The following is a 16,761-nucleotide window of genomic DNA, read 5'->3' as shown; positions in this document are numbered from 1 at the left end:
AGAATCCCATGGACAGAGGAACATGGTGGGCTACAGTTTAAGGGGTTGCAAAGAGTCAGACATGACTAAAGTGACTGAGCATGTACTCATGCAAAGTAACATTTAAACCTTTAAATGCATATATTAAAAAAAGAAGTCTGAAACTGATCTCAGTAAAATAAACAAAAATAAATTATAAAATGGGAAAAATTAAAAATAAGAAAAAATGAATGAAATAGAAAAAATATAAAAATCAACAAAATCAAAAAAGTTTCCTTTGAAAAGACAAATATAGATCTCTGATAAGACTGTGTAAGAAATCAAAGATAAGGAACAAATAATCAATCCTATGATATATAAGAGATATTTACTTCAATGTATGAAGCAAACATTGGTAGAACTGAAGGGCTAAACAGATAAAACCACAATTATAGCTATAAACTTCAAAATCCCTCTCTTAACAACTATAAAACAACTAGATGAAAATCAGCAAGGATATAGAACTCAATAATACCATTGACCAACAGAATCTAATTCAGATTTATAGAATATTTCATCCCACAGCAGTAGAACACACATTATTTTCAAGTGCCTATGAAATATTCCTCAACATAAACCATATTCCAACTCATAAAACAAGCCTCAACAAAATTTTAAGTTGAAATTATACAATGTATTTTCTTTGATCATAATGGAATCATGCTAAAAATCAATAATAGAAAGATATCAGGAAAATCTCTAAACAACTTTGAAATTAAGCAAAACACTTTCTAATAACTCATGGGTTAAAGAGGAAATCTCAAATGAAATTTAATTAAATGAAAATATGACATATCAAAATATGTATGATGCAACTAAAGTAGTATTGAGAGGGAAATTTATAGCATTAATACTTGAATTAGAAAGGAAGAAAAGTCTCAAATCAGTAAGTCTGTACCTCAAGAAACTAGAAAAAGAAGAGCTGCTGCTGCTGCTAAGTTGCTTCAGTCGTGTTCGACTCTGTGCGACCCCAGGGACAGCAGCCCACCAGGCTCCCCGGTCCCTGGGATTCTCCAGGCAAGAATACTGGAGTGGGTTGCCATTTCCTTCTCCAGTGCATGAAAGTGAAAAGTGAAAGTGAAGCCGCTCAGTCGTGTCCGACTCCTAGTGACCCCATGGACTGCAGCCCACCAGGCTCCTCCTTCCATGGGATTTTCCAGGCAAGAGTACAAAAAGAAGAGAAAAATTAAGCAAAACAAGTGGAAGAAAGAAAATAATACAGATAGCAGAACTCAATGAAGTGAAAAACAAGAAAACAAATGAGAAAATCAATGAAACAAAAAGATGTTTCTTTGAAAGATCAATAAAACTGACAAACTCTAAGAGGTACAAAAATAAAAAGAGAGAAGACCCAATCATCCACAATAGAAATAAAAATGACTATCACCTGCAGTCATTAATAAGGATAAGAGACTATTACAAACAACTTTATACACATAAATTCTACAACTTAGATGAAATAGACCAATTTCTCAAAAACCATAAATGATCCAAACTCAGCCAATGTGAAATGGATCATCTGAGTGGCTCTACAACAATTAAGGAAATTGAATTTGTAATTTGAAAATTTCCCCTCAAAGAAATCTCTTGGTTCAAATGTTTCCACTGAAGAACTCTACCAAATAATTAAAGAATTAACACCAATTTTTACATAATCTCTTCCAGAAAATAGAAGAGGAAGAAATGCCTCGTAATACATTTAATGTGGTGAGTATTACTCTGATATTAAAACCAGTCAAATCAGTTCAAAAAGAAACTACAGACTCTTATCTCTCATGAACTTAAGCACAAAAAAATCTCAAGAAAATATTTTAAAACTGAATCCAGAAATATCTAAAAAGAACTGCTACATCATAGCTATGTTAGTGTTCTATTGCTGCTGTAACAAATTACTGTGAATGTAATTGTTTAAGCAACATATACTACTTTATAGTTCCTTAGGTTAGAAATCCAACATGGATCTCACTGAGCTAAAACCAAGGCATTGGTTGTGTTACTTTTTGGAAACTTTAAGAGATATGCTGTTTCCTTGTCTTTTTCAGTTTTCAAGTACTACCCACATTCCCTGGGTCATGGCCCTCCCTTCATCTTCAAGGCTAGCAATATTGCATCTCTCTAACCATTCTTGGTAGTCAAATCTTCTGATCACAGCTGGGAAAGGTTCTTTGCAATCCCACTGCTGGGCATACACACTGAGGAAACCAGACTTGAAAGAGACACGTGTACCCCAATGTTCATCGCAGCACTGTTTATAATAGCCAGGACATGGAAGAAACCTAGATGCTCATCAGCAGAAGAATGGATAAGGAAGCTGTGGTACATATACACAATGGAATATTACTCAGCCATTAAAAAGAATACATTTCTGCCTGAATTCAGGCTCTACTACAAAGCCACAGTCATCAAGACAGTATGGTACTGGCACAAAGACAGAAATATAGATCAATGGAACAAAATAGAAAGCCCAGAGATAAACCCACACACCTATGGACATCTTATCTTTGACAAAGGAGGCAAGAATATACAATGGAGAAAAGACAATCTCTTTAACAAGTGGTGCTGGGAAAACTGGTCAACCACTTGTAAAAGAATGAAACTAGAACACTTTCTAACACCATACACAAAAATAAACTCAAAATGGATTAAAGATCTAAACATAAGACCAGAAACTATAAAACTCCTAGAGGAAAACATAGGCAAAACACTCTCCGACATAAATCACAGCAGGATCCTCCATGACCCACCTCCCAGAATATTGGAAATAAAAGCAAAAATAAACAAATGGGACCTAATTAAAATTAAAAGCTTTTGCACAACAAAGGAAACTATAAGCAAGGTGAAAAGACAGCCTTCAGAATGGGAGAAAATAATAGCAAACGAAGCAACAGACAAACAATTAATCTCAAAAATATACAAGCAACTTCTGCAGCTGAATTCCAGAAAAATAAACGACCCAATCAAAAAATGGGCCAAAGAACTAAACAGACATTTCTCCAAAGAAGACATACAGATGGCTAACAAACACATGAAAAGATGCTCAACATCACTCATTATTAGAGAAATGCAAATCAAAACCACAATGAGGTATCATTTCACTCCAGTCAGAATGGCTGCTATCCAAAAGTCTACAAGCAATAAATGCTGGAGAGGGTGTGGAGAAAAGGGAACCCTCTTACACTGTTGGTGGGAATGCAAACTAGTACAGCCACTATGGAGAACAGTGTGGAGATTCCTTCAAAAACTGGGAATAGAACTGCCATATGACCCAGGAATCTCACTGCTGGGCATACACACCGAGGAAACCAGAATTGAAAGAGACGCGTGTACCCCAATGTTCATCACAGCACTGTTTACAATAGCCAGGACATGGAAGAAACCTAGATGTCCATCAGCAGACGAATGGATAAGGAAGCTGTGGTACATATACACAATGGAATATTACTCAGCCATTAAAAAAAATACATTTGAATCGGTTCTACTGAGATGGATGAAACTGGAGCCCATTATACAGAGTGAAGTAAGCCAGAAAGAAAAATACCAATACAGTATACTAATGCATATATATGGAATTTGAAAGATGGTAACGATAACCCTATATGCGAGACAGAATAAGAGACACAGATGCATAGAACAGTCTTATGGACTCTGAAGGAGAAGGTGAGGGTGGGACGTTCTGGGAGAATAGCATTGAAACATGTATAGTATCATATGTGAAACAGAACACCATTCCATGTTCGATGCATGAGACAAATGCTCAGGGCCGGGGCAATGGGATGACCCAGAGGGATGGGATGGGGAGGGAGGTGGGTGGGGGGTCCAGGAAGGGGAACACATGTAAACCCATGGCTGATTCATGTCAATGTATGGCAAAAACTTACAATATTGTAAAGTAATTAGCCCCCAACTAAAATAAATAAATTTATTAAAAAAAAAAGAATACATTTGAATCAGTTCTATTGAGATGGATGAAACTGGAGCCTATTATAGAGAGTGAAGTAAGCCAGAAAGAAAAACACCAATACAGTATACTAGCACATATATATGGTATTTAGTCAATCGGTAAAGATAACCCTGTATGCGAGACATCAAAAGAGAAACAGATAAATAGAACAGTATTATGGACTCTATGGGAGAGGGCGAGGGCAGGATGATATGGGAGAATGGCATGGAAGCATGTATATTATCATATGTGAAACGAATCGCCAGTCCAGGTTCAATGCATGATACAGGGTGCTCGGGGCTGGTGCACCGGGATGACCTGGAGGGATGGGATGGGGAGGGAGGTGGAAGGGGGGTTCTGGAGGGGGAAAACATGTACACCCATGGTGGATTTATGTCAATGTATGGCAAAACAAATACAATATTGTAAAGTTAAAAAAAAAGAATTCAGGTGACTAGATTGGGCCCACACTATCAAAGATAATCTCATCTCACAGTCCTTAACTTTAATCTCATCTGTACAGTCAGTCCCTTCTGCCATATAAGTAGCATATTTACGGTTTCATGAAGATTAGATTGTGGGCATCTTTGGGGCCCTGTATCCTGCCTACCTTAGCTCCCAAGTAGGACTTATCTCATGTATGGCAATCATTGTAATCCACTATATCAACAGGCTAAAGAAGAAAAATCACATGATCATATCAGGAAGAGTGTTGGACAAAATTCAATACCCATTCATGATTTTTAAAAAAGAAATCTTGATGTCGCAGTCCATTCTGGCTGCTATAACAAAATACTAGAGACTGGGTGGCTTATAAGCAACATTTCTGGAGGCTAGGAAGTCCAAGATCAAGGCACCAGTATAATTGGGGGAGGAGGGCTCTCATGCTGGTTCATAGCTGGTGTTTTCTCATTGTGTTCTCACATGGTGAAAGGGACGAGGGTTCTCTGAGGAGTCTCTTTTAGAAAGCACTATTTCCATTCAAGAGAGCTCTACCTCATGACTGAAGCACCTCCCAAAAGCCCACATCCTAATAGCATCATCTTTGGCGATTAGGATTTTAACTAAGAATTTTGGAAAGACACAAATCATTTAGATCATAGCACCTAGCAGACTAGGACTAAGGAGGAATGCCCTCAGGGTGCTAAAGAGCATCTATAGAACACAGGTAATCTCATACTAAAGAGTGAAAGGTTGAATAATATATCCTTAAGATCAAGAACCAGATAAGGGTGCCCATTCTCACCACTTGTATTTGATACAGTATTGGATGTCTTAGACAGTACAATACAGCAAGAAAGGGGTATAATAAAAAAGATTCATATTCAGAACATATAACTCCTGCAAATGAACAAAAATCAAACCACCGAGAAAATGTTTTTATTTTATTTACAAGAAAGCAAATACAAATGGTCAAATAACATAAGAAAAGGAGCTTATCATTAGTAATCGGGGAAAACCATAATGGAATACCAATGCAGAAGCTCTATAGCTGCAAAATTTATGAAGTCTGACAACATCAAGCATTGGTGAGGTTGTGCTAAAATAGAAAGTTTCATACACTGCTTATGGGAGTGTAAATTTGTGTGATTATTTTGCCAAAGTGTTTGGCATTCTCTAATAAGGTTGAAAATATATACCTTAATCTCAAACACTTGTGTACCAGGTTATATTTCCAAGAGTAGTCATGCAGTTTTGTAATAGCACAATTTGAAAAAAAAATTGATTTATCAATGTAAAGGATTTTTGTAGGATGTTCATACAATGGAATCTTATTAAGTAATTTCAAAATCAACAAAGTAAATATGCAAAATTACATATTTCTTCTTATATGCTGAGAGAAAGAAATTTCACAAAAGAATTCACATACCGTAATTCTGTTTTATGAGACTCAAACAGTACCTGGACAGTGCTTTACAATTATTTGTCAAACTATACATTTTAATGGAATTTTCTATATGTATGTTTTATTTCACAGTACTTAAAAATAATAAAAGAAATTAAAAATTACAATTTCACAGTAATAAAATATATTAAAAGAATAACTAGATACATCCAAATCAAAACTTTTTAAAAAGATTGGAGTAACCCAAAGCAGAACTAAAACTAGTAAAGATAAAAGCAAAAACCAGGTGACATCATCAAGATGGTAGCATAGGAGACCCCAAACTCCATCTGCCCATCAAGATCAGTAATTAGCTATCCATGAACAAAAACCAAACAACAAAAAGCAGCCCTTTGAGTGCTCTGAAGTCTACTTCAGCAACGGAGTGGAACAAAAAAAATGTGAAAATAACCACACAAAAAGGGAAGGAAGACAGCTTCATTTTGCCTGCGTGATCCTATCCCACAGCCCACTGGCACTGTCCAGCACCCAGAGGAAATTCCCAGCTAAAAAGAGTTCTCCCAGGGAAAGGAAGAGTGGCGTGAACAAGCAGCTTTCCTAGCCCTTCAGGGCACTGCACAAAGTTTCCACTTCAGTTTCAACCATCCCAGAGACTGACAAAGCAGAGATGCACAAAGACAGCAAGGAACAAGAAATAAAAGCGAGGACTACCGGTCGTAGTCACAGTGGGAGCGATTGTGGTTCCCAGTGACCTGCTCTGTAGACAAACCCAGGAAATTTTGCCACTGGAAAAAAACTAAGGGCCAGCACAGCTGCAAGAGATCCCCTGCTGATTACACTCACTTTGCTTTTTGCATTCCCTGATGCCCCCTGCCTAAGTCCTGTGCCCCTCCCCCCTGCCCCTCCTTCCTCCTGCTCCCTGCATCTTCCAGAGTCCAGGAACTCTGCAGCTGTACTAGAGAAAGACACCAGCCTTGACCTTCGGGGCTGACCCACACTGCTATGCACCTACCCAAGGCTAGACCCTCCAGCTGTACACCCACCTGCCCCCGAACTCGGTACCCTTCTCTGGCCACCACTTCTGTGCTACACACCTAGAGGGAGACTCACAGCCATGGGAGAGCATGCCAACAGCCAGGGTCCCTGCAGCAGCTTGCAGACTGGGATCAGGCCCTATCTTTTATCATGGACGTGCAACACTGTGTTACCTGTAGCTAGTCCCTCCACTCGTGCACCTGCATGCCTTTGGCACAAACCCCATCAGCAGCCTCCACCGCTGTACACCTTTGGCAAGACCCAGCAGCCATAGTAGTGCACACTAACAACCAGGACCCCTGCAGCTTCCAGTGCTTCCTGCCCTGGTACTCATTACTACCTTTGTGTTTGAAACTGACCCTTCACACTCACAGGCACCTACAGCTGGCACCTTCAGCCAAGCATGTGTATACCACCAGCTCTGGCTACTTCCGCTGCTTGCCGTGGTCCCTAGCTGCTGAACCTGAAGGCACTGATAAGGACCCCAGCAGCCCTTGAAGGCTCTATGGATCCCTTGCAGGGCTTGCCAAGTAAAAGTGAAAGTCACTCAGTCGTGTCTGACTCTTTGTGATCTCATGGACTGTAGCCTGCCAGGCTCCTGTGTCCATGGAACTCTACAGGCAAGAATACTGGAGTGGGTTGCCATTCCCTTCCCCATGGAATCTTCCCAACCCAGGGATCGAACCTAGGTCTCCCATATTGTAGGCAGATTCTTTACTGTCTGAGCCACCAGGGAAGCCCAAGAATACTGGAGTGGGTAGCCTATCCCTTCTCCAGGGGATCTTCCTGACCCAGGAATCAAACCAGGGTCTCCTGCATCGCAGGCAGATTCTTTACCAGCTGAGCTATCAGGGAAGTTGTTGATGCAGTGGACTCTAAAAGTCTGAGCTGATGAGCCCTCACATTCCCCCAGACCTAGTGCTAACTCATGCCCCTGTACTTGGGCCCAGTATCATTAGATCTGGGGTCACAGCATGCTCCAGCATGCCCTACCTACAGGTGACAGTCTTCCTGCCATGAAATCAGTCTAGAAAGTCTGGAGAAAATGACTGCTTCTTTAAATGCTCAGACCTCCACCAAGCTATGGGGATCACAGAGAATCAGGGAAACATGACTACCAAAGGAACATAGTAAACTTCCAGTAACTGATCTCAAACAATGGAGATCCAGGAATTGCCTGACAAAATAGTCAAAATAACTTTTCTAAAGATGCTCAGAGACCTGCAAGAGAACACAGATAAACCCAAATTACCTCAATCTGTTGGCAGCTAAAGAGACCAATGTGATAGTTGATTATATGTGTCAGCTTGGCTGGACTATGGTGTTCAGATATTTGGTCAAACATTATTCTGGATGTTCTTGTGAAAGTATTTTTTGGATGAACTTAACGTTTAAACCAGTGGACTTTGAGTAAAGCAGATTACTCTCCATAATTGGGCATCATCCAGTCAGTTGAGACTTTAATAGAACAAAGACTGACTCTCCCTAGCAAGAAGGAATTCTGCAAGCAGACTGCGTTTGGCCTCCAACTGTGACTCTTCCCTGAGTCTCCAGCCTGCCAGCCTACCTTGTTAGTCGCTGAATTATTAGTTTCCAACAGACTTGAGTTAGTTTGGGTTTATCTGTGTTCTCTTGTAGCTCTCTGAGCATCTTTAGAATGTATTGAATTCACAGCCTACCAAGGTGTCTACTGGTAAAGTGAAGACATTAATTGGAAAGGAATTCCTGAAAACTGGAATGAGGGTGTACAGGATGACTTGACGAGGCTGGAGACACTGAACCCCAAAATTTAACTGAGCTTTCTTTGCCAAAGGAAGTAGCCTTTCCATCTCCAGCTAAGTAGATTAACTTTGCATTGTCTCAGTTCAGTTCAGTTCAGTTCAGTCGTTCAGTCGTGTCCGACTCTTTGCGACACCATGAATTGCAGCACACCAGGCCTCCCTGTCCATCACCAACTCCCGGAGTCTACCCAAACCCATGTCCATCGAGTTGGTGATGCCATCCAACCATCTCATCCTCTGTTGTCCCCTTCTCCTCCTGCCCCCAATCCTACCCAGCATTAGGGTCTTTTCCAGTGAGTCAGCTCTTCGCATGAGGTGGCCAAAGTATTGAGTTTCAGCTTCAACATCAGTCCTTCCAATGAACACCCAGGATTGATCTCTTTTAGGATGGATTGATTGGATCTCCTTGCAGTCCAAGGGACTGTCAAGAGTCTTCTCCAACACCACAGTTCAAAAGCATCAATTCTGCGGCGCTCAGCTTTCTTCACTGTCCAACTCTCACATCCATACATGACCACTGGAAAAACCATAGCCTTCACTAGACAGACTTTTGTTGGCAAAGTAATGTCTCTGCTTTTAAATATGCTATATAGGTTGGCCATAACCTTCCTTCCAAGGAGTAAGCGTCTTTTAATTTCATGGCTGCAGTCACCATCAGCAGTGATTCTGGAGCCCCCCAAAATAAAGTCTGACACTGTTTTCACTGTTTCCCCATCTATTTGCCATGAAGTGATGGGACCTGATGCCATGATCTTAGTTTTCTGAACATTGAGCTTTAAGCCAACTTTTTCACTCTCCTCTTTCACTTTCATCAAGAGGCTCTTTAGTTCTTCTTCATTTTCTGCCATAAGGGTGGTGTCATCCGCGTATCTGAGGTCATTGATATTTCTCCTGGCAATCTTGATTCCAGCTTGTGTTTCTTCCAGCCCAGCGTTTCTCATGATGGATTCTGCATATAAGTTAAATAAGCAGGGTGACAATATACAGCCTTGACAGACTCCTTTTCCTATTTGGAACCAGTCTGTTGTTCCATGTCCAGTTCTAACTGTTGCTTCCTGACCTGCATACAGGTTTCTCAAGAGACAGGTCAGATGGTCTGGGATTCCCATCTCTTTCAGAATTTTCCACAGTTTATTGTGATCCACACAGTCAAAGGCTTTGGCATAGCCAATGAAGCAGAAATAGATGTTTTGCTGGAACTCTCTTGCTTTTTCGATGATCCAGCGGATATTGGCATTTGATCTCTGGTTCCTCTGCCTTTTCTAAAACCAGCTTGAACATCTGAAAGTTCACGGTTCACGTATTGCTGAAGCCTGGCTTGGAGAATTTTGAGCATTACTTCACTAGCATGTGAGATGAGTGCAGTTGTGTGGTAGTGTGAGCATTCTTTGGCATTGCCTTTCTTTGGGATTGGAACGAAAACTGACCTTTTCCAGTCCTGTGGCCACTGCTGAGTTTTCCAAATTTGCTGGCATATCGAGTGCAGCACTTTCACAGCATCACCTTTGAGGATTTGAAATAGCTCAACTGGAATTCCATCACCTCCACTAGCTTTGTTCGTAGTGATGCTTCCTAAGGCCCACTTGACTTCACATTCCAGGATGTCTGGCTCTAGGTGAGTGATCACACCATCGTGATTATCTGGGTCATGAAGATTTTTTTGTACAGTTCTTCTGTGTATTCTTGCCACCTCTTCTTAATATCTTCTGCTTCTGTTAGGTCCATACCATTTCTGTCCTTTATCGAGCCCATCTTTGCATGAAATGTTCCTTTAGTATCTCTAATTTTCTTGAAGAGAAATCTAGTTTTTCCCAATCTGTTGTTTTCCTCTATTTCTTTGCACTGATCACTGAGGAAGGCTTTCTTATCTCTCCTTGCTATTCTTTGGAACTCTGCATTCAGATGGGAATATCTTTCCTTTTCTCCTTTGCTTTTCACTTCTCTTCTCTTCCCAGCTATCTGTAAGGCCTCCTCAGACAGCCATTTTGCTTTTTTGCATTTCTTTTCCATGGGGATTGTCTTGATCCCTGTCTGCTGTACAGTGTCACGAACCTCTGTCCATAGTTCATCAGGCACTCTGTCTATCAGGTCTAGTCCCTTAAATCTATTTGTCACTTCTACTGTATACTCATAAGGGACTTGATCTAGGTCATACCTGAATGGACTAGTGGTTTTCCCTACTTTCTTCAATTTAAGTCTGAATTTGGCAATAAGCAGTTCATTGCAATAAGCATTGCATTGTCTAAGAAACTGTAATGGCCTTTACTGAAGTACTTGCCTCACAAGACACTGCTGATTCTCTTCAGTAGCCTCTTCCCAAACCCTTTTTTATTTCTTGACCTATAACTAGACTCAAGTCCCAGGCAGCTCCTAACAATAAGGTCTTCAAAAAAATAAAGGCCATATATGAGAAACCCACAACTAGCATCATACTAAATGGTGAAAACTTGAAAGCTTTTCTTCTATGGTCAGAAACAAGAATGCCCACTCTCGCCACTTATAGTCAACCTAGTACTGAAAGCCCTAGCCAGAGCAATTATGCAAGAAAAAAAGGCATCCAAATCAGAAAGGAAGAAGTTAAATTTGTAGATGTCTTAATCTTATATAGAGAAAACACTAAAAACCCATTAGAACTAATAAATGAATTCAGTAATTCAGTTTCTGGATACAAAGTCAACAAATAAAGATCATTCATGTTTCTATACACTAACAATGACCTATTTGAAAAAGAAATTAAGAAAACAACCTCATTTACAATTTCACTGAAAACAGTAAAATACTTGGGAATAAATTGAATGAGGTGAAAGATCTTTATACTGAAAACTAAAACTTTCATGAAAGAAATTGAGGAAGGCACAAAGAAATGGAAATATATCCCATGCTAATGGATTACAAAGTTGATATTGTTAAAATAGCTACACTACCCAAAGTGATCTACAGATTCAATGCTGCTGCTGCTAAGTCGCTTCAGTTGTGTCTGACTATGTGTGAGCCCATAGACGGCAGCCCACCAGGCTCCCTCGTCCCTGGGATTCTCCAGGCAAGAACACTGGAGTGGATTGCCATTTCCTTCTCCAATGCATGAAAGTGAAAAGTGAAAGTGAAGTCGCTCAGTCGTGTCCGACTCTTAGCAACCCCATGGACTGCAGCCTACCAGGCTTCTCCGTCTATGGGATTTTCCAGGCAAAAGTACTGAAGTGGGGTGCCATTGCCTTCTCTGACAGATTCAATGCAATCTCCGTGAAAGTTCCAATGCTATTTTCCACAGAAATAGAAAAAATAAAAGTCCTAAAATTCATATGGAACCACAAAAGACCTCAAATGGCCAAAGCAATCATGAGAAAGAACAAAACTGCAGGCATCACACTTTTGATTTTAGATTATATTACAAAGCAATAGTAGCCAAAACAGTATGTGTGGTACTGGTACAAAAATAGACACAGAGACCAATGGAATAGATTAGCAAACCCAGAAATAAACCAACACATATATGGCCAAGTGATCTTTGACAAGGGTGCCAAAACATACAATGTGGAAAAGACAGCCTCTTCAATAAATGGTACTGGAAAAACTGGATATTCACATATGAAAGAATGAAATTGAATCCTTATATTATACCGTATGCAAGATCTATTTGAAATGGATTGAAGACTTAAACATAAGACCTGAAACTATAAGACTCCTACAGAAAACATAGACAAAGAGCCCTTTGACATTGGTATTGGCAATTATTTTTTGGATATAACATCAAAAGCACAAGCAACAAAAGCAAAAATAAACAAGTAAGACTATATCGAACTAAAAAGCTTCTACACAGCAAAACAAACAATCAACAGAGTGAAAAGGCGACCTATGTAAAAGGGAGAAAGTATTTGCAAACCATATATCTACTAAGGGATTAGCATCCAAAATATACGTGGAACTCATGCAACTCAAGAACAAAAAAAGAAAAAAAAATCTGATTTAAAAATAGGCAAAGGAACCAGTACACATTTTTCCAAAGTAGATATACAAATGACCAACGAATATATGAAAAGGGTGCTCAGCATAACCAATCATCAGGGAAATGCAAATCAAAATCACAATGAGATATTACCTTACACCTATCACAATGACCATTATCAAACAGGCAAGAGATAAGTTTTGACATGGATGTGGAGAAAAGGGAACATTTATATACTGTAAGAATGTAAACTGGCACAGCCATTGCATAAAACAGTACAGAGGTTTTTAAAAAAATCAATAATAGAACTACTGTATCATCCAGCAATTCCACTTCTGGGTATATATCCAAAAGAATGGAAATTAGGATCTCACGAGACATCTGCACTCCTGTGTTCACTGTAACATAATTCACAATAGCCAAGATATGAAACAACCTGTATCCATCAATGGATAAATGGATGAAAAGTATATGGCATGTATATACATACACACAAACACACCCAAAATGGAATACTATCTAGCTATAAAAAAGAAAGAAACCTCAAAACTTTTGTGACAGCATAAATGTACCTTGTGGGCATTATGTTACATGAAATGTCAGAGACAAACAAGTACTGTAAGATCTCACATGTGAAATCTAAAAAAAACAAACTCATAGAACCAGAGGATAGAATGGTGTTTGCCAACAACTGAGGGGAGGCAGGGTGGGGAAATGATGAGATATTGGTCAAAGGGTAAAAACTCCCAGTTATAAAAGTCATAAATTCTGGGGATCTAATGTACAGTATGGTAACTATAGTTAACAATACTGTATCATATACTTGAAATTTGTAGAGAGTAAATCTTAAACATTCTTTCCATAACAACAGCAGCAACAAAATAGTAATCATGTGAGGTGAAGAATGTGTTAACTATCCTTACTGTGATAAACATTTTGCAATATATAAGTGTACGAAATCTTCATATGGTGCACCTGAAACTTACACAATGTTATATGTCAGTTGTATCTCCATAAAGCTGGAAAATGTATATCTGTGTTCAAATTTTCACTTTTTGTAAGGAAAAGTGTTGGGTTAGGGACTCATCCTACTTTAATGTGACCTCATCTTACCTAATTATATCTTCAGCAACACTATTTCCAAAAAAGATCATACTCTGAGGTATTAGGGGTTAAGATTTCAACACATGGGTTTTGGGGAACACAATTCAATTCATAATCATATGTATCAAATGTACATATAAGCATAGTTTATGGGTACATAGGTAGGTAGTGAATGTCTGGAACATCACAAAAATGTTATATGCCAATTTAAGGATAGTAATTATCTCTAGAGAGTGAGGGAGATAGGAGGAAAGGTTTAGTGATGAAACTTGAACAGTATCCTTAACTTCATCTTAACAAAAAGTTCTGTAAAAAATAATAAAAATTAAAAAAATTCTACAGTCAGTATGGCAAAATAACTTTTAAATCTAAATTCTGAGTGTTGGGTATATAGATGTATATTGTGTGATTTTCTGAACTCTTCTGAGTGTTTGATAGCTTGTGTCTATGAAAGTTATTATTCCTTCATTCATTTCCTGCAAAGATGCTACAATGGAACGGACTCATTAAGTCTAACAACACAGACAGCCTTTCCTCCAAAAATTAGAGTATGTCATTGTTCTTTTTTTTATGATCAAAAGAGGTAGTTGCTCTGCTTTTTGTGATCCTGATATATATATCTTTAAAGGTATGATCATATTCAGTGGGCTAATGCTTCCATCATGAGAGGTAAGCAGTATCTGAGACAGGCAGAGAGAAGAAAATTTCTAACCCTGCCTACAATGCTTACTCCATGGCTTACTCTTTTTGACTGGAATGGGGGTAGAAACATGCAAAATTTTCCAAATATTTCTTCCTCCCTCCTGTCCTTTATCTGTCCTTCTCTATTTTACTCCTGGCTTGTGGGTTTCAGTTCATTTAAATCCCATTTGTGAATTTGTTTTCTACCCAATACCAACTGCATATATTTGCAGAAATTAAGAAGCGATATGAATCAAAGGACCTCAAAGTCTAACCCTGCTTCACCAAAAGCAAACTGCTTATTTTCTAGGTAAATATCTCAATGTTTATTTTTTTCATTTAGAAAATGAAAGATTTGGATTAGACAGTCTCAGATCTAAATGCATTTAGGAGAACAAAGGTGATTGATGGAGCAGGACATAAACATTTCATGTAACTTGTGAAAATGTAAAAATTTCAGTTAAAATATGGGTGTGATTTCAATCATGTAATCAATTAGGTAGTTGATATGGTTAACTTTTTCTCAGAGAGTAATACAATCACCTGTTTGTTCTGGCAATATGTGCACACAATCTATGGTAATCTGATTCAATTATGTAGCTCCCAACATGACATAATCCACATACTGAGACTCTTAAAAGTCACTCTTGACAGTGATAAAACTCACCTCCTAGGAAGGAAAAAGAATTTTTTTTTATAATCCTGTACCTCTCATCCACAAGCCTTCACTGTGTTTTTTCTCTGAGTTGAGCTTGATGCAATGTTGGCCTCTTAACCAAACTCTACAAGAAAGCCAATCATACTAAATATTTCCTAGGTTTTATGCTGGTAAAGAATCCACCTGCAATGCAGGAGACCTGGGTTCGATTCCTGGCTTGGGAAGATCCCCTGGAGAAAGGAACAGCTACCCACTACAGTATTCTGGCCTGGAGAATTCCATGGACTGTATAGTCCATGGGGTGGCAAAGAGTCAGACATGACTGAGCAACTTTCACTTTCGTGAAAGATTTTGTGGGGCCCCAGGGAGAAATCAGTTTGGACAACACACAGTATCTCATGTGAATACTCGCAAACTGAACCACCTCTCCTCTAAGTCTCTTTGAGGTTCCAGCCATTGGCTCTCTCTCCTTTCCCAAACTTTGCCCTAAGCAGTGCTTGGTTGACTCTTTTTCCTGGAAGATTCCTGTCCTTGGAGACGCTCTCTTCCTTCTCCATATTCTCATCCAACTATCTTCTCAACAAAGCTCGTTTGTACCTTCAAAGAAATTCTTCTAGACACTAACATCAGCTTTTCTACCTCTAGGCATTTGCAAGCAAAGTTCCCTTGCCTGTTGAAGACTGTATTTAATGTAGAAGCAGCCTTTTTGACTCTATGATCCTAATTATGTACAAAACCTTTGACTCATGTCTGCAGAAATTATGCCCCAATACAGCACATTCAGCAGACCTTCCAGGTTATTTCCCAGGCACAAAAGTTGTCAACTGATGCCAAAGTTTCCTGGATCCAGCCTCTAATTCCATCAGAACCTGATCTATTCAGAAGGCCAGCTTATCTACTCCATCCAAACTGGACTGGGAAAAAATTTCCTTAATTAGAAGGAAAAATATAGTAAGTGGTTAACATTGTGCAAGTACAATTTTCTCAGATGATTAGATACTTTTTCTTTTGAAATGAATAAATAAAAGGGAAAAAGGGGCAGAATAATAATTGTACAGGTTTTACCTTTTAAAAATTTGAATAAAATTAGCATAATTTCCCTTTTATTAAGCTACAGTGATAGAAAGCACATTATAGACACTGTAGGTGGGGATGTGGGTGGACACGTAAGAGGGGTAATGAGGGAGCATTGAAAATACAGCTGAAATAATGAGCATGTAATATGAAGAACAGCAGCAAGGATCAGGTTGGAGGAGGGAAGGATGCCTGCTTTGATTACATACAAAAGGGGTGGAGAAGAGAAAATAAGGGAACCATTCAGCTGAGCTGAGAAACTGGGGAAACCTGGACCAATGGATCTGGATATGGATGGAAAGAGAACAGGGGACTCTTCACCATCGACTTGGGTTTAAAACTGATAACCTTGTGCTTAAAGGGAAGGAAATTATCTCTGATAGAAACAGAAGTTACACAACTCAGCTATACAACTTGCTTCCATCCAATTTGGAGTGACCCTGTTAGAATATAGGGCATTGGGTTTTATGGCCATTCTGTCCACCCCACTCAAAATATGAACAATACAACCCTCAGCACACCCTCCTACTGACCCATTCATTTTGCAAGTAAGGAAATAATGGCCAGATGTAGTTATGCAAAAGAAGTGATTTTTTTTCATCTTAGAGCTTTGAGAAGCAGACAACAAAATCTCTATGCACGATTTCTACAGAAAGGGCTCTGCTGATGGACATATACAGC

The sequence above is a fragment of the Giraffa tippelskirchi genome, chromosome X (genome assembly GCF_054371585.1).
Source record: "Giraffa tippelskirchi isolate mGirTip1 chromosome X, T2T-mGirTip1v1.2.pri, whole genome shotgun sequence".
NCBI classification, from domain to species: domain Eukaryota; kingdom Metazoa; phylum Chordata; class Mammalia; order Artiodactyla; family Giraffidae; genus Giraffa; species Giraffa tippelskirchi.
Note: the sequence above shows the minus strand (reverse complement) of the source record.